This window comes from Mustela nivalis (genome assembly GCF_964662115.1).
Source record: "Mustela nivalis genome assembly, chromosome: 19".
In the NCBI taxonomy this organism is placed as follows: Eukaryota; Metazoa; Chordata; class Mammalia; order Carnivora; family Mustelidae; genus Mustela; species Mustela nivalis.
The window spans coordinates 28,426,134-28,445,618 of NC_139038.1; the positions used below are offsets into that span (position 1 = coordinate 28,426,134).

A 19,485-nucleotide genomic window follows, 5' to 3' on the forward strand; every position below is an offset into this window, starting at 1 on the left:
GCAGAGAGGCAGATAATACTCTTTAAATATCTGTTGCATAATCTTAATGTGTCCATGACATGCAGGACACTAGGGGTGAGATACAAAAATGATCCACATGAGGATTCCATCCCCCAAATCATTACAGTGTAAGAGTGAAGACAAAAATGCATGCATGTCACCGCGGCAGAAGGTAAAAGGTGAAGAAGAGATGCAGACGGAGTTACTCAGAACACGCCCGGGAGAAGAAAGTGTTTTCAGGTGATAGCGTCCAGCGATGTTCTTCGCGAAAAGGCACCGGGACTGAGTTTTCGGCGACTTTGAACCTGCAAAGCTGGGGTGAGAGGAACGTGGTGCGCAGAGGTGTGGAGGGGAGAGGGTACGGCAGCGCTGTCTTTCACGGAACTTTCCACACTGACAAAGTGTTTTATAATCTGCACTGTTGGGCATGGCAGGCACGAACCACGTGTGCCTAATGTGATGATGGAGCTGAATTTTAAAAATTTTATTTCATTTTAATTATTTTAAACAGCCATATGTGGCTAATGGACAGTGCGGGGGAGTACGTATGAGATAATTTCCAACATGTAGAAAAGTTTGGGTAGTTTGGTCAAGGTATTTGTTTAATCTGTTTTCCCCCAGGCTAGTTGGCTCAGAAGACTTTGGAAAAATGTGCACCTTTTTCTTAAAAAGGCCTACTCCAGCCATGTCCCAGCACACCACGTTAATCTACTCCACTGTTTACTATGCAGGCTACCACAGGCTGTCACATACTTTATCTCAAGTGTTATTTACCAGCCGGGGACAGAAGTGGGAATGTGGCCCCCAACTCCGAAACTCTTCCTCCTATTCCCACACCCATGGGCTGAGCAGCACAATGAAAAGCCCAGATTCCCCAAGTCACTTCTCAGAGGACAGCTGACTAGGGCAGCAGTCTAATCCGCTATGGGCTGTGTGCTGAGCAAGAGATGCCCTCTGGTTAAAACACTGAGTTCTGGGGCTGTTTGTTACAACAGTAAGTGTTAGTCAAAGTAAAATAAAACACAGCCCAGTTTTCTTTCTAGGGTTTTTATTCTCACTGTAAGAGACATATTTAAAGTGAACAACCATTTTCCTCTTTAATTATAACTACCTGGTAGCACTGGTGTTATATATTTCATTATCTTAATAACTCAGATTAAACCACTTATCTGAATTAAATCACCTCAATTTCTGTGATTCGCCCTCAAATTTTCTAATTGTTAATTCTTTGGTTGTCAAGTCAGTGTTCTCTACTATCCATCCCTAGTTTTAGACCCAGAAATTAAATTTAGATTTCATCCATGTTGAATGCAATTAGAAATGTTCACTTTCTATTGTGGACACGCCAAAAGTGAAGATTGCATACTGCTGCTTTGACAAAGTAAACTAGTCTAAGGAGAATTCTCTATCTTGAATTTGATCAGGAGAATTCATGATATTTTTTTACTTAAACGACTGTATTTGTTTATCTGACAGTGAGCGAGACAGACAGACAGAGAGGGAGCACAAGCAGGGGGAGCGGGGAGGGGAGCAGGCTTCCTGCTGAGCAGAGAGCCCAATTTGGAGCTCGATCCCAGGACCCAGGGATCATGACCTGAGCTGAAGGCAGACGCTCAACAACTGAGCCACCCAGGCGCCCCAAGAATTCATGGTATTTATTGCTATCTTCACCCAAAGCAGCTAATAATTAAATTCTCCCACTACACACATGGATTGGTATTTACCAGAAAGTTTATACAAGCATTAACAAAACTGTGAGGTAACAGGCTTTGTTATCCAAACAATTCTTTGGTATGGGATGACAACTATTCAGAGGCTGTTCACACTTGGAACATTTTCTTCTTAAATTTTCGATAGATATTACTAAATTTTCTTGTTGAGGTGCCACAGAAATTTCTGAAGCCCATGATTATTTGCTAATAGAAGTCTGCTTTCCCCCTAATAATAATTCTGGCTAACTAGCACTGTCAACAGTAACAGGAATTCTAAAATATCCCAATGTAAGTTAGTAACAGGGCACCTTCTTGAGCAGTGGGCTGGACTGGCAACCCTGACAGCAGACACACGTCAGAAACACCGGAGAGACCAAGCTGTGTCCATGTGGTTAGAACGAATGGACCAAAATTTAGCCTTCCTTCACTACCTGGAAACTTGCGTTCTTGATATTAAAAAAAAAAAAAAAAATTGCACAGACTCTTCTTTCAAACAAACCCAAACCCAAACCAATGTTGCCAAAAAGGAGTGGAGGACTAAACACTACTGATGTGAAATATAATGAATATTTTTGGCGTCCCTTAACACATGAGGCATCAACCATTGGACACTAATAATCACTAGTACATTTGTCTCTTCTGACCAATAGCACAGGATCTAATTAGACTCCAGTGTGTTTAGGTGTTTCCACAACCACTGCTATATCAATCAACTTTCACAGATTAATATAACGAACGTATGGTCCATGGCCTAAGAGCAGATGAAGCTTCACTGAGGACTGTCCCCAATCCCAGTGTTGTGTTCTACGAGTCTGCTACGCTGACCACTGCGACTTGTTGGCAGGCTGTGACAGCGACACAATTAGAGGAGTCCCACTGTTGCACACGAATCACCTTATTTTTATGCCACTCCAAATTTTTAAAAAGTGCTTTCCGCAAAATTTCTCTTATTTTTTTCTGTTCTAATTGAACCCAGGTCTATTCTCTCTTTCGGCATCACTAATGGGGAGATAACAGATCATCCTTGATATCTATGGGGTTTTTGTTTGTTTTTTCTCTCGGCCCTATCTCTAGTGGAAAGTGGGTAGAAACACAATCTGTGGAGGGACGTAAAGCAAAACCGTGGTCAGTGCAACTGTCGTAAGAGTGATTTCACTTAACCATTTCTGTGGAGTGTTTTAAAATATGAAAGTTCTCTTCCCTTACCTCTTTATATGTATGAATTTATTTATCTATTTAAAGATTGTATTTATTTGAGGAAGAGAGAGAGCGCGAGTGAGCATGGGGGGGGGGCACAGAGGGAGAGGGAGAAGCAGACTCCCCACTGAGCAGGGAGCCCAACGCAGGGCTTGATCCCAGGACCCGAGATGATGACCTGAGCCAAAGGCAGAAGCTTAACCGACTAAGCCACCCAGGTCCCCCTATGTATGAATTTATGTGATTTTATATGAATTTATATGACAGTAACATACAGAATATTTCTCTATAGCTGTAAATTTATAGGGAATTTTAAAAATGAAAATTTAAGTAGAAGGAATAGTAACAAAGGGCTGAAAAAAGACAAGCAGAGGGACGACAAAGTGGCATCAAATTGGGCATCTCATAAACACAGTGTGAAGTACATGTTGCTTCTCGTTCCACAAATGAGGAGATTAAGGCTCGGAGCAGTGAACCTGTCCAGAGTCACGGGGCTCCTGAATGGCGCGGCTGGGACCCGATCCCCAGTACCTCTCCCTCGGGCCCTTTGGACACTCGGCTATCACACAAGCATAAATGGGAGGCACGGTCGCAAGGGTTAGGGAAACAACCCATACGTTACGTAATCATGTCAGCTCTGCTCTGCTGTCCTTGCTGCTCATGCTTCTAGCCGGCTTCCTATTTTTAATCCTTGCTTCCCTGCTCCTTATCCTACTCCGTGCTTGTGACGACTCTGTTTCTTTCCCTGCTTCAAATGTAAGGTACAAACCGGGAGCTTAACACCTGGCCATGACTTCAATGATGCTTACATAATTAACTCTCTTTTGTTTTTTTTTTTTAATGATTTAAAAACTTCAACCTCCCTCAGGGACTCTCCAGAACGTGTCCTAAAAACTCCACCGGTATTGATTCTCCAGGAATCCGCAGGAAGGCTTGCTGTGAGCAAGGAGAGGCCACCCCATTGTTTGCTTCCTGGCAACAGCTATTTATACTTAATTGTGCCGTTTATTTGGACCTGGGTGTTTTCTCTGCCCATACCCAGAAGTAGTTCAACTCTAAAAAGTCCAACTATTGTTTCTTCTTCTTATCTTTCAAATCTGTAACAATCTCTATCATCACATTCTCATAGTCTAAATGAGAGAGAGAAAAAAAGAGGAATATCCTTTTGGAAGAAGCAGCTCAAACTGCTACTGAGGCAGGTAAGTCCAGATGTGCTCTCTGGGTCTCCAAGATAAGCAAGGGCGAGTGAGAGGTGAGGGGTGGCTGACGGCAGGAGCTGAATGCAGATAAAATGTTACCCTGGGCTTTTGTTTTCCTCCCAAGGAGCCCTAGAAAATCAAATTCCAAAGTAACCACGCATTGAGAGGGGGTGACCTTCATTATCTCAAATTCAGGAAAAACTTAATCTCTGTAGATCCCGAATTTCTGAAACCATGGCCCTTGGTCTCCTGCTCCAGTAAAGCACATGAACTGGTCTGACCACTCTTCGGTATGTGCCACGACAGGGGACAGCACAGCTCATACCTTTGGCCATTTTCTCCAATCAGTCAGGGAGGTACTGTGCAGTGGCCACCAAAAATAATGGACAAGTATCCTTAAGCTTATTTTTTGCCTTGTTAAAAGACCACAAAACCAAGCAATGTGTTTTTAAAAGCAAAACAAAACAAAACAATGCAATGTGCATTACGACCAATTAAACCAACCATTTAAAGATATCATTAAGAAAGCACTAGCTACCTTCCTGGTTTTAAACAATAAACCCCGTAAACATGTCAATTGGAAAAAAAATTAATTTTCCGGGAATCATGCATTTGTAAACCTAAAACAAACAGCGCCCTGAATGCTACTGAAAAGGAAGTGGCCTCTCCGGGGGGTGGGGGTGGGGGGCCAAAAAAAAAAAATGGAAAGAATGAGAGAATATACAAAATGAACCTGGAAAGGTTTCCCTGAAACGAGGACTGGCCTCCTAAGTCCCCTTCCCGTATTAATTATTGCAAAATCCCTGGAGTTCTATCAGTTAATGAACCGCAAGCTAGAAAGAGCCACCGAGAACGGCGTTAAGCTTTCATTTCAAAGAACTTAGAACGCGTGAGGTACCCGCGCGAACAGAGAGCAGACACACGGACGGTCAGCAGACAGACACGCTCAGCCTGGCCGACGGGAACACGGATTGGGCGCTTGTGCCCCCGTGCACAGACACACTGACCTTCCTTGAGACTTTTCTGGTTGCTCCCCTCAAGGCATTCCTTTTCTTTTAAGGGCTCGAAATCCCCAGCAGTTAAAATCTCTGGGAAGCCCTGTTGCTGCTTCTTGGAGCTATCGATCATGGTGAGAGGCTTCTGGAGACCGGCAGCATCCAGCAGGAGCGAAGCGCAATACGCCCAGCAGCAGAGACGAGCGCTCAGCACGCTCTGGTCCCCGGTCCCCCGTCCCTGGATCCTGGGTTCCTCCTCACAAGACCCCGGTCGCTGGGCAATTATGTCATTAAGCAGCCGAAGGCAGCAGCCATTCCCATTCAGTTCCCAGCCTGACCCGCAAATACACTCGTGCTGCTGGAAGCCCTAAACTCTCTCCCACGTTGGGAGGCAGAGCCCCAGAGGCACGATGCTGAAATCCCACCCCTTTTCCCAGCCAGCCCCCTTCCCCTTGCCATTCCAGCTTCCCCCGCGCGCTGGGTCCTTCCAGCTGCAGTTTGATGGTCCGAATCATCTGACAAACACTGAGTCAAGCAGTTAAAAATAAATCCTGTAGTTGTTAAAAGAGAAGACTTTGCTGATACCTAAGAAGACAAATTGCTGCCTGTGGTCTCTCGCCGGCTCTCTATAAACACACCCGCAGGCTGTGGAAATACTTTCTATCAGCCAGACGAGCACATTCATTACTCAGTAAGTTCTCCGGCCGCACACACGGCGCAGTCTAGGGCATCCGAAGGAAGCGGGTCTTCTCCCGGCGGAGGGACCGCGCTGCATACACAAGCCACCAGCGGCACTGCCTAACGACCGGGACGCTGAACTCCCCAAGTTCTTTTGTGGCGTCCGGCTCCTCCTGGCAGAGCCAGGGCTCTTTGTAACAGGGAAACGTACTGCAATTGCGGCTTTCTGCCGTCACCAGTCCGGACCCGAGCGGCAGTTTCCCTCTGTGCCACTAGTCGGCTGACCGAGTTAACATCGCCATGATTGTTCCGAGGGAAAAATCTCCCTCCCCTGTATTAAAGGCAGAGACAGCAAGAGAGCTTCTGTTTCAGAGCCGACTCACCCAGCGGCCAGCCCAAGTCTGATCTCACGTGGGCTTTCGGCCACAGGCACCCTCCTGCCCGCCACGGACTGCTGTCCCCCCCGAACATGAGGGACGCTGCTGGGAGGAAATCTGTATGGATGGCAACGCCAGGCAAATGCAGAGACAAGCCTGTCTGTAGCCCCAGCGAATATATGTCCACCCGTAGCTCCTGCCAAAAAGAAGCTTTTTTTTTTTTGAAATGGATCAAAGTATGCACCTTTGCGAAAGGGTGCCCAGAAAAGCCATGCGAGGTTGTTAAGAGCGGCAGATGGAATGTGCTTCCATGAGGGCTACGTTTGGTTCACTTTTTTTTATAACTGACATCTACCAGAGTGCCTGGAAGACTAGTTCTCAATTAATACTTGTTGCACGATTAAGTACATGAATTAAAGCAGGAGAAGCGGCAATAGGAAAACTTAATTGTTCAAAATTCTAAAGAAGTCCTCCATCCATGCCCAATAGTCAGTGATTTTAGATGAAATGTTCTCTAAAGGAAGCACATTTTCTCTTCAAAATAGAAATACCCATACATTTTGAGTGTGCATCTGACATGATCCTTCTGTGGGATGAAGAAAGGCTTACGTTTTCAAAGCCAGAAAAGCCCAGTATTGCTGTCCCTACTGAAACACAGGTGGGAACTGGATGAGGATTCTGTCCTTTGTCCCTGGTTCCGGGGCTGGTGTGCACTCAACCCAGACTGTTCTAGAAAGATATGAAAGATATCGATCTTCGCTTCTCCAGCATCTCTTGAGAATGGGATTACACAACACGGACACACGGCTCTTGTCAACTGAAATTCCTTCTGAAGCAATGGAAGCCCAGTGCTGGGAGTCTACACCCCCACAGGAACAAACAGCACTGAGCTTATCACACTTCTCGAAAACGTGCTAGAATGCTCTGCTCCTTTCTGATCCCAAGGCCTCTGTTCTACACTGACTGTTCCTGCATCTCTAAAGGAGGAATAAAAGCCTTTTTGAGGACATTCTTTCGGTCATTCACCTTTTCCGCAGTTTGGCGAAGTTTATCTCCCTTAGCCCCCAAGAGCCCCTTCTGACTGCGATGATTAAAGGTACATTCTAGCCATTTTACAGACCAGGACCAAAGTCAAAGAGCAGCTGCGGCAGGTCTGGAGTTCAGCCAGTCTGAGTTCTCCGAAGCCCGAGTCTCTCTCCTACTGCAACGCTTGCGGTCCTCCAGAACGTGCTCTGTCTCCAGGCTTTAGTCTGATCTCGGGGCAGGTTTTCACAGCAGAAGCCGTAACTTTTATGGCCTCACAGTAATTCTGCTCCTGGTGAGGGAGAAGGAGAGCCAAAATAACCCTGCTCAAATGCTTTCACGAACGCACTTCCACTCTTCCTGAAAGGAGAGTAGCAGCGGCCAGCTTGATCCAGCGCGGGCAGGGTGACCCAGTCTCAGCGCTTTTCACAAGTCACCTCATGTGTCCTGCTGCCGGGCCTGGGGGTTCGACATCATCACAGTTCACAGATGAGGAAACCAAGGCCTTGAAAAATTGACTGTCTTTGTCAGAAGTCTCCTCCCACATACGTGGTGGCCAGCATTTCCAACAGGCGGCCTGGCTTCAGACCCCACATTCTTAATTACTTTGCAAAAATAACAACAAAAACAACAAACCCTAATATTTTCTTTCTCAGCATGCTGCTTTTTAAACCCCACTCAACTGTGCTGAGGCCACAAGTTTAGAAACCTGGGTAGATACAGAACCACACCAGCCTCTTCTATTTTTTTAGAAAAGAATGGCTGTGTGCGTGTGTTGAGTATGTTAAAAAATAAAACAGTTCTCTTTTAAGGATCCTCTGTAGGCTTATTATTTTTGCATCTGATAAATATAAAACAATTTCAATAAGGAAACACATTGTCCTGCTGTGGGTTTGTATCTAAAGTCTTGTCTCTGTAGTTTTGAGAGAAAAAAATAATTTAGTGGTGAATATGCCTGAAAGAACATTTATTTTGGTATTTTTAAAAATGTGAAATAATTTCAAATTCACAGAGCATGGTTTTCCTGAACCATCTGTGAGAAGGCTCTGACATGACATTTCTTTACCTTAAGCCCTCCGGTGTATAATTCCTACAAACAAGGACATTGTCCTATAAAACCCCAATATAACCATCAACATCAGGAAATCAACACCAATTTATCACCATCTAATCCAGAGACTCCACTCAAGTTCCACTAATTGTCCCAACAACATCCTTTAAGGCAAAAGGATCCAAACCAGGATCACGTATGGCCCTGAGTTATTTCCTCTTCAGTATTCCTTCATTTGTGAACAGATCCTCAGTCTCTCTTGACTCTTCCTTCCTTAAATTGTGAAGATTACATACTAGTTATTTTGTAGAATTGCCCTCAGTTTGAGTTTTGTGGTGTGTCTTCATGACCAGACTCCAGTTACGGCAGGAATACCACGGGGCGAGCGGGGTGGGTTCTCTGCATCCTATTGTGTGGGGCACAAATCCAGTTCGTCTTCTAACGACAATATTTGTTTTGATGAATGGATTAAGACGGTATTGGCCAAGTTTCTTCATTGTAAAGTTAGTTTTTCTCTTCGTAATGAATGATTTTGTGGGGTTGAACTATTTGTTAGGATGGTCACCAAATGGTGACTTAGAAAATTCTATCATTGCTTCTGCGTTCATTAGAGGGACATCTCAGTATAAGGAGAACCCCCCCGCCCCATGTGGATTACAGCACCTACTTCCTTCACCGTGGACTCACGGATTCCTATTTTATTCAGTGGGTGACAGCATGTTCCTACCATTTAGTCTGATGCTCAGATTATTCCAGATTTGACTAGTGGGAGTCCTTTCCTGCTGCCTTCAGCTCCTCTGAGTGCTGGATTACTTTCTGGTACAAGGTATTCCAGGCTCATCTGCTACCTTCCCTGCTCCGCTGAGAAAGCAAAGACTCAGTAGCAGGTGTCCTCATTGCTATGAGGGTGTCAGCGTTCCCAGGCCTCCTCTGTAGGAAGTCAGGGAACATGTCTGTGGTTTGTGTGTGCACACACTTATGGTTTTCTGTATTAACAGATGTAAATGCAGATCTATATTTAAGTATGTACACCTGGACTTCTTTATATATACACATTGAAAACCATGAGTTCACCCTGATGCCTCCATTTCTAATCCAACACCAAAGGTTCTTTCTCAGCTTCTCTCACATATTTGTAACCCTTTTCTCCTATAAAGGGAATCTTGTCTCCGCCACCCCACTCATGGATACCCTGTTCATCCCACTACTGTCACTGCTGTACCAAACTTTATGCAGATGTCTCCTCACCCCAGGCGGGCTCCGAAGCCCTTCGCAGATCACTGCACCCACCCCCATAGGGCAGCTGCCTTGCTCACCCCCCACATAATGTCTTTTGGACTGAATTAGGGATGGAGGGAGGAAGGGCACCTGCGTTCTCTCTAAGAGAGAACAGCCCACAGTTACCCCGTGAGCTGCGTGCAGTAGCTCTGTCCTTGCTCCGTACTCTGTGTACGACATCTTCTTCAGCGTCGTTTGGGTCTGCTGTCACGAGGGATGTGTAACTTCAAAGGATAGGTGATTAAAGTCACTTTGGCTAGGGTAAATCTGCTTCCACGGTGTGTGTGTGTACACACACCCAAAAGGGCTGTTCTCCTATGAAAGAGAGTTCCATAAATCAAGTCAATTTTCCCAGTACTCCAAGCATAGATATTTAATAAGCGTGAGAAAAACTGTATGGCTTGGAGACTAGGAATAATCCAGGAAAGGCTTCAGGGACTCGGAACAGAAACAAACACGGCTCAAGGGACCTACACAAGAACTTGGCAGTCTCACTATATGCTCACAAAGCTGCTGATAAAAAAGATATGGCTGGGATGACGCTGCACTGGGGTAAGCACAGACCTGAGAACATCACCAACTACGCACCATTTCACCAATGTAAAAGCATCCGAGAGAGACAGAGACGATAATTAGTAATAGCATGGAAACAGACTGCTAAACATTGAGTTGTGCTTTTCCTATAGCATTCCCGACACCGGACTGAGAGAAGATGCCTCTTCTTCTCATCTCCTGCATCTTGGTACTTGGAACCAGGCCTTCCAGTAGCCCCCCCAGCGGAGCAGACGCAGGCCCCTGGTGAGGTTGCCTCCACAAGGCCGGAGCCCGTGTCACAGAAGCCATGCAGAGGAGGGCAACTAGACCGGACACATTTAGGGAGAAAAATGTCAGTCCAGATTACACCTCAAGTTTTCCCCAAGGGTGCCGTATTTTTAGCAAAATATGTATTTGAGCCTTAATTCTCCCTCCTGTTAAAATTATAAAAACACTATAAAAAATATTCTATCTTCAGACAACTAGTTATGGTAAATCTCAACAATTTAATAATTATTAAGCCCAACTTAAGAATCCTGATATTAAAACTTTTTTTTCCCCCGCAAAAATAGACACAGTGTGAGCTCTGACATCAGACAGCATATCTTAAAAGCCCTTCATTTTTGTTCCTTTTTAAATACATGGGCATTGGGGCACCTGGGTGGCTTAGTGGGTTAAAGCCTCTGCCTTTGGCTCAGGTCATGATCTGGGGGTCCTGGGATCGAGTCCCACATCGGGCTCTCTGCTCAGTGGAGAGCCTTGCTTCCCCCGCACCCCTCTGCCTGCCTCTCTGCCTACTTGTGATTTCCCTGTGTGTGTGTCAAATAAATAGTCTTAAAAAAAAAATACATGAGTACCAAACTGTAGTACTTCCAATAGAAACATCCCTACGGAAACCACTGTTTCAGGAGAAGGGACACAGTTTTCTGTTATTCCTAAGAGAATGAGATTTTGAAGGACCAGCAATGATCTGAACGACCAAGTGCTACAGCGTAACCGAGGGCCGCAACAGGGCGAAAGAGCCTGGTGAGTCGGCGGTAAGTCGTGCTTCCGATCATCTTTCCGGCCGGCGCTGCTGGGTGAGCTCTCCCCTCTCTGAGGCCGGGACCTGCGCCTTGGCCAGGCATCCGGGACTGGGGTGGGACCGTCCACGGTGCGCTGACCAAGCCGTGCTCCGAGGGAGCCACGAGAACTTCCTGTGCGAAGGGGCAGACGGCCGGGAAGGCAGAGGAGCACATCTCCCCGCTCCTTCTCAGTCAGCCTGTGCGTCCCCACGGCACCCCTCCATCGCAGGGCTCCGATGGCATGCGAGTGACCAGGGCCATCTGTCTCCCTAGTCCCCTGCCCACAGCCTCAGGACAAGTCACAAACACATGACACAGCACACTTTGTCAGCGTTCAAGGGGTCCTTTGAATCTTTTCTCCATTTCTAAGCTTTGTCCGTTTCTATGATCACAGGCAGACTTACGACAGACAGCCAGCCTCCGAGTATGCCTCTTGGGAGTCGTCTTCCTCGGACTCTGAGTCACAGAGGACACGGGAGAAGGACAGACGGAAGGGAGGACTGAAAAGTGGGAGAGGTCACATCCTAGCAAAGACGGGAAGATGCGACGCTAAGTCACGGTCAGTGTGACGGTGGGGTAAGAAAACTGTCCGCGGGAGTGTTTCTTCACCGTTTTTTTCCATCATCGTCCCTATGGCCCGACCCTTTCTTACAGAATTTTTTCCTCATCACATTCCATGAAATTTCAACACCACAGATTGACGACATGTCCGTTTCCAAGCTGTATGTGTCTTACACATGAAAGGTGTGATCTTTTTGTCTCTACCCCAAGAACCAATCTGTGCTCCTGTTGAGAATGCTTAAACTACAAGAGGGAAAAACCAACGTCTCCTGTGTTGCCGAGGAAGAAACCCTAAGGTAGTAAGAGTGAGAGTGAACTGTAGGCAGGAAACCCTCCACGAGAAAATAACAAATGCTCGCCATCTGGGATAATGATTTATTTTATTTTATTTTTTTAAAGATTTTATTTTTATTTATTTGATAGAGATCGCAAGTGGGCAGAGAAGCAGGCAGAGACAGAGGAGGAAGCAGGCTCCCTGCTGAGCAAAGAGCCCGATGCGGGGCTTGATCCCAGGACCCCGGATCATGACCTGAGCCGAAGGCAGAGGCTTTAATCCACTGAGCCACCCAGGCGCCCCTGGGATAATGATTTTTTTGATCACAAGTGGATTTAACGTATTTCTTGTGGACCTTGAAGATCTTTTGATCCTCAGCAGCTCTGGGGTATGGGAAACACGTACTGGCATTTGCGGAAAGGAAGGGGAAGGGAAGGAAAGGAAAAAAAAAAAAAAAGGAAAGAAAAACATTGCAGTTCAGACATGAAATAATGTATTTTTTTTTTTTTAAAGATTTTATTTATTTATTTATTTGACAGAGAGAAATGACAAGTAGGCAGAGAGAGAGAGAGGAGGAAGCAGGCTCCCTGCTGAGCAGAGAGCCCGACACGGGACTCGATCCCAGGACCCTGAGATCATGACCTGAGCCGAAGGCAGCGGCTTAACCACTGAGCCACCCAGGCGCCCCGAAATAATGTATTTTGAAGCCACCCCGGTTAATCCTGGCTTTCTGAGTCCAACATCCTTTTCCCAAAAGCAAAAACCTGTATGGCTTTCTTTCTTTTTACTCAATTCCCACAGGTCTTTCAAAGGCACGTAATTAAGAAAAACCAGTAATTTAGTTTCAGGGGGTGACAGCATCGCAGATGGACTTAGGAAGGTGGACGCAGGACGGTTTTGTGGAATGCGCACGACTTCAGAGGTAAACGTGATTGGACGGTGAGAGCCACGCGATCCTGGAAAAGCAGCGCCATCTCTGTGCCGTGGCTGCCTCGTGGGCAGAGACGCATGACGACCTCGACAGGACAAGAGCTGTTTGCCGCGAGTGTGCCAACGGGGAACAGATGCATAGGAAGTGCCGGGCACAGGCACGGCGCGCGCTCCCCACGGGGCGAAGTCGGGTCGGACTCCGTCCCGGCAGGGTCTCCCCGGCCTGCGGCCCCCGTGGCTGCGCGTTTGCCGGGTTCGGGGCCCAGCGGCGCGCCCGCGGGAGCGCGGAGCAGCTCGCTAAGCACGCGCGCGCCCTCCATCTCCTCCCACACCCCCGTCAGGCCGCCCCGCGCTGCGGTTTGGCGCTCAGTGTCTTCTGGTGTCTTCCTGCTACTTCAGATTTCATGAGATGGCAGCGGACGGGTCTCCACACGTGGATGCGTTTTCCCGTCACGGAACAATGAAGCCGAAACAGCGCCCCCAGGTGACTGACGGCGGCGGCGGTCCGAGAAGCGCGTGGAACCCGCGCGAGGTCCTCGAATGGGGTGAGGGGACCCTTTTACTCTGCTGCTTGGCTTCCACTAGGGCATCCTGGGCAACGAAACATCTGCCTTTGTTTCCGCCGTCTGACTGGGTGTCCTGCTTGGCCACCGTGGGAGTCCTGACCCAGGCGGACAAGATAAAAGAGGCAGGACGACTACCCAAATCTAATACCAAAGCAGGCTATGCCTTCACACCTGCTCCGTGATGCCTCCTTGGTCTCTAGCCTCAACCGGGACACTGTTTCGGATCATTTCCATTTTCTTCAAGAGCCCACTGTAGTACCAGCCTCACACCTTTCCCAGCAAGCAGCGTGGGCCCCAGATTTGCTAACACCGAGGTCTTCAGACAGAAGCGCTACTCCACCTTCCCGCTCCCCTTCTGGCTCCTGTCTTTGGTGAAGTCATCCTTCTTCCTGTCAAGGGGTGTCCAGACACTTGGCTCAGGGCTGTAGCTCCTTCGCATCTACTTACAAAACTGATCAGTTCATTAGGCTTCTCCTTGAGGATCCTTTGCACTCAACAAGATACCTGCACATCCCCTTGGACTCCTAAGATTCTGACCATTTCTAAATGTTCTCCCTTATTAATCTCATCCTTTACACTGGGGCCAACCATTAACTCCGAACACCCAGCAAGGCCCCCATGAACACAAATCCTGCCTCTGGATCATCACGCACTTGCTTTCTAAATGGCACTTTCTAAGCGAGTTTTCCTTCTGCAGTTGAGATATCTTGATTCTAAGGTTATGTGCTATACTTAGGACTAACTCACCTATGACTTCATAAGACAGTCCTTACTTGACTTTAATGGAAAATCAAAAATTAAACACACACACACACACACACACACACACACACAAACACCCACAACAAAAGCAAATGGCAAGGGATGAGCTCGCCTAGACCTCAGCAGCATCCAGCTCCAGACCCCACACCTCAACGCCATCCCATGCTGCCGTACTCATCTTTGCAGCCTCAGGGCCCAGGATACTCTGACTGCGGAATGAACGCTGCCTGCATAAACAAATCAGTGTCACTGGACCAATCGAAACTCATCTGGGCCTCTCCTCTCATACCGAATTCTGCTCACATTTCTTATCTTGGCATGCAAGTCATCCGGGCTCCATCTCCTGATTTCCTGAGCGGCATTACTAACCCTGACATGGTCCTTGTGCTTCAGCTAAATCAAGTTGCTTACTATCCCCTAAAATGCTCTGAATTTTTCCTGCCTTTACTCAGGTTTTTTCTTCTGCCTGAAATTCTCCATCTCTGGTGGAAGTGGTCCTCAGGCAGTCTTCAGGAACTAGCTGCAGTATCGATCACTTTCAGAAGCTTTCCAGAATGTGCCTCGACACCACTGAAGAGTCAGGTCTTTTTCCTCTGCTCTCTCTGAACGCTCCTGGTACCTGTCATGGGAGACTAAGCCTTCTGGAATGATAATGAGAGCTGCCAATTCTGGTCACTAAGGGTGATGGGTCACTGACTGTGTCCTGAGCACGAGCGTCATGCACGGTCCTGAGGGTTTGAAAGGCGCTCCCTCAGATCACTCTTCTCAAGAACGCCATCCGCTACTGTCCCCCGCTTACAGGGAGGCACCAGGAGGTGAAGCAGCCTGTCCAGCTACACAGCTTTTAAGGAACAGAAGAGAGATTTTAAACGCAGAAAGCAGGCTTCAGGCTACTAGCTTTTCTCCATGGGTTCTGTGAGAGAATTAAGGTCTCAGGCCCAAAGGTGTCCACTGTATTAGCTTCTCTCCTATGTGTGGAAAATGGCATTAGCTATGTCATCCTTGGGATAATTGAAGAAATAGTCACTCTAATCATATTGGTAGGAATTCATTTTCTCACAGAACCTGGCTGAGAGAGACTGCATGTTTTTAACTACTGATACTCTGCACGTTTCTGATATCCCATCCCCACATTAGCAGATTTCACAAGTCCTCAAAAGCTGGAACTTGATCTCATCCAATTTTTTATTTCCTATGAGATGTGTTCTGGTGTTTTAATCATGTTCATATGGTCAAGCCTCTCCTTAATTGACTAAATCCTTACGTTCAGCAGCCGAGGCTGGGTGACGAGCATTTTCCTTAAAATAGACTTAACACTACCCACCACATTTCTCTGGTTGTTTGACAGACACTTAAAATCACTATTACTAAGGTATCAAGACAGGAAGATACATCGATTTAAAGTGTGTATTTGTGGCACGTTTTGATGGAGATTTAGAGCTGTGAAATTATGGTCACATCTGAGATACAGAGCATTTTCTCTCTTGAAGCCTTCTTCCTGCCCCTTTGCAGTATATCTGACTGCCACACCCAACCCAGGAAATCACCGATCTGCTTCCCATCACGAGAGATTAGTTTGCTTGTCCTAGAATTTCAGGTAAATGGAATTATACAATATGTAGTCTTTTGTGTTTGAATTCTTTCACTAAGATATGATTCAGATTCATCCATGCCGTTGTGTGTATCAGCAACTGGTTTCTATTACCAAGTAGTAATCTAGTGCATGAATAGATCACATTTTGTTCAAACATTCATCTGTTGATGGACATATGGATAGCTTCCAGGTTTGAGCTACTATGAATAAATATGTTATGAACATTTATATATAAATCTTTGGGTAGATATTTGTATTCCCTCCCCTCCCCCTTTTTAAATGATTTTATTTATTTGAGAGAGAAAAAGAGAGCATGAGAGAGTGAGCAAGCACGAGCTGGGGGGAAGAACAGAGGGAGAGGGGGAAGCAGGCTCCCCACGGAGTAGCCTGACATGTGGCTCGACCCCAGGACCCTGGGATCATGACATGAGCCAAAGTCAGATGCTTAACTGACTAAGCTACCCAGGTGTCCCTGAATTCCTTTTTTTTTTTTTTAAATATAAATGCTTGGTTAGATAGTAGATGGATTCTTAGCTTTTGAAGGAACTTTACTGGCAGCTTTCTTTTTATTTATTTATTTACAACAAAACCAAAAGACAACCAACAGAATGGATATGCAAATGACATATCAGATAAAGGGCTAGTATCCACAATCTATAAACAATTTATCAAACTTAACACCCAAAGAACAAATAATCCATTCAAGAAATGGGCAGAGGAGATAGACCTTTCTGCAAAGAAGACATCCAAAGGCCAACAGACACATGAAAAAGTGCTCCACATCACTTGGCATCAGGGAAATACAAATCAAAGCCACAGTGAGATTCCACCTCACACCAGTCAGAATAGCTAAAATATTTTTAAAAATTTTTTAAAGATTTGAGGGAGAAAGAGCACACGTGTGCATGAGCAGGAAGGGCAAAGGGAGAGGAAGAGAGAATCTGAAGAAGACTACATGCTCAGCAGGGAGCCCAACGTGGGGCTCGATCTTGTGACCCAGAGATCATGACCTGAGCTGAAACCAAGAGTCATACGGTTAACTGACTATGCCACCCAGAAGCCTGGCAGCTTTATTTTTAAAAGCCCAAAACAGCAAATAACCATGCATATACAGGTGACTGAATGAATAAATTTTGGTATACAATGAAATACTACTCGACAATAAAAAAGAGTAACACAATAGGCATACATCTCGAAATAATTATGCTGACTGAAAGAAGCCAAATGAAACTGAGCACTTTATCTAGGACTCTATTTCTAAAAAAAATTCTAGAAAACGCAAACTAATCTATAGTAACAGAAAGCAGACAGTGGTTGCCCGGAGACTGTAGTGAAAAGAGGAGCGGATTACAAAGCGGCAGGAGGAAATTCTTAAGGGTGATGAAAATGTTATCTTGATTGTGGTGGATTCAAAATTCCTTAAGTTGAATACTTAAAATACGTGCCGTTTATTGTTCATCAATTACATTTTGATAAATTAAAACCGAAAACCCACAATGGTACTTATGGGAACAGAGAAATTCCTTCATGTTAATGACAATTTTGAAACAGTCTCCCTTTACAAAACTTGAATGCAGCAGATTATTTATGTGGGTGTCTAAAAACAACTGAGCCACAGAACTGCTCTAAAGAATCTTAAAAACAACAACAAAACTCTACTCACACTGACGGGCCCTTTCATCTGTTAAAATAAATAAACTGAATCCCGTGTGTTGTGACTGAGTGATTTCTCAAACATGTGCCAGAGGCGTGAGCTGGTGTGCAGAGACTATTGGGCATGTGTGAGTCTGGTGAACTGGTATGTGTTACAGACCAGGATGGGGGGGGGGTGGTAGTGACCCTGAACACAGAAAACATGGAATTCAAGTTAGAAACACTGCATGTGACACAGAGGACACTTCTTAATGCGAAGCGCCATCATGAATGACGCATCTCTAACAGCGATGACCATGCACCAATCAACAGAGCTGCCGTTACAGACTAAAATGAACAGGGGAGCAGTGGGATGCCAGCAGAAACGCAGGAGGAAGAGGAGACTTGAATCTGCCTCTCAGCACAAGACAGGTGAGGCAGACAAAAATAAGAAAGGACATACAGCATAACCATTAAGGAGACCTCAAGGCGTTGTAGTGAACTTTTACTGGGTGACAAAGGACACACCTTTTCAAATTACACATGGAGTACTTTTTAAAAAAATCACAGATTAGGGCACAAAGAAAACTTTAGTAAGTCCCATAAAATAAACAAATACACACAGCACTTGATCTCAATGTAGTTGTACTAGAAATTATTAATAAAATTTAAAAAAAAAACAAAAAAAAAAAACAAAAAAGGCCTTGTCTACCTGGAAACTAAAAACATCTCCTAATAACTAGTAGAGAGGAGGAAAAACAGAAACTGAAATGAAGGGACTTCTCACCAGAATCTATGGCTTTTGTTCAAAGCAGTAATCAGAGAAATGTTTAAAAATATCAGTAAAAATAAAATAAACAAACAAAAGCGATGTGCCTCAGAGGAAAAAAAAGATTTAAAAAACAAAGAACAGAGCCACCATGACCCACAGATGATATCATAAGGTCTATCTCATGAGTGACTGGTGTTCCAGAAGGAGGGCAGAGAGAGAATGAGGCAGAGAATGTACTTGCAAAGAAAATGCCTGAAAATCCCCTCAGTTTGATGAAATACATAAATTTACAGATTCAAGAAACCTGGCAAACTGCCAGTAACACACAAACACACAGCGCCATCACCAGCCTCCAGACATACAAACGATAAGGAGTTAGAGAACACAAGTAGAGGACACCCCATCAGTAAGAGCGACAGAGAAGATAAATGCTCAGGAGTAAACTAAAGAGATGTGTAAAACTCCTGGAAAACCCCAAAGTCGGCTTGAACAAATAGATAGTCCTCGTTCCTGGAGAGGATAATATGACATCATAAAAATGCCATTTTTCTGTGAGTTACTTCACACATTTAATGCAATGTCAGTAAAAACACCAACGCACTTTTTAATGGGGTTAAACAAACTCATCTGGAAAAAAATGAAAACACCCAAGGCACACAGAGAAAACCCAGAGGGAAAAAAGTACTATGTAGAGGAGGGAGAAGGACCCTTATTAGATTAAGATAAACTCAAACAGATCAGGGATAAAACTTAAAAAAAAAAGCAACAACAATCAAACCATCTGAGTACTCTAAGTAAATATTGATATATTGATGGCTGCTCCTATAACTGGGATATAGGGAAAAGCTTTCTAACTGTGACCCCAAATCCAAAAGCAATAAAAGGAAAGACTGGTAAATATCAGCCACACTAAAACAAAACAAAACAGACACATTACAGAGGAAGGGCTGATCTCTCCAACATAAAAATTATTTTAAAATCGAACTGAAAAATGAGTAGGTAATTCACACTCTCCTCCAAAAATATTCTGAAACAGCCCTTACACGTTTCAGAAAACGTCCAACCTGTCTACGGCCATACCACCCTGAACGCACCCGATCTCGTCTGATCTCTGAAGCTAAGCAGAGTCGGGCCTGGTTAGTACTTGGATGGGACAAAACGTTCGACCTTACTCATCGCTAGAGAAAGGCAATTGAAATTTCACCAACATGCGGCAAAAACACAACAACACGTTGTGTTGGTGAGGCTGAGGGGGAATGAGCATTCATGTACACTGCTGATCAGAA

At 45.4% G+C, this 19,485-nt stretch overlaps 1 protein-coding gene and 1 long non-coding RNA gene across 8 annotated transcripts in view; one reads left to right on the forward strand and one right to left on the reverse strand.

Moving 5' to 3' along the window:
- Positions 1 to 19,485, reverse strand: part of MRTFB (myocardin related transcription factor B) — a 197,079-nt gene that overhangs the window by 80,611 nt on the left and 96,983 nt on the right. The gene's annotated exons all lie outside the window — the stretch shown is intronic.
- Positions 2,188 to 13,412, forward strand: LOC309855091. Of its 4 annotated transcripts, none has more exons than XR_014306609.1 (5): positions 2,188 to 4,108; positions 10,197 to 10,308; positions 10,985 to 11,667; positions 11,763 to 11,965; positions 12,745 to 13,412. It is a non-coding gene; the product is annotated as an uncharacterized lncRNA (long non-coding RNA). The 4 variants fall into 4 exon arrangements; XR_014306612.1 differs by lacking the exon at positions 12,745 to 13,412 and having other exon boundaries at positions 10,985 to 11,123; positions 11,503 to 11,667; positions 11,763 to 12,164; XR_014306611.1 differs by lacking the exon at positions 12,745 to 13,412 and having other exon boundaries at positions 11,763 to 12,164.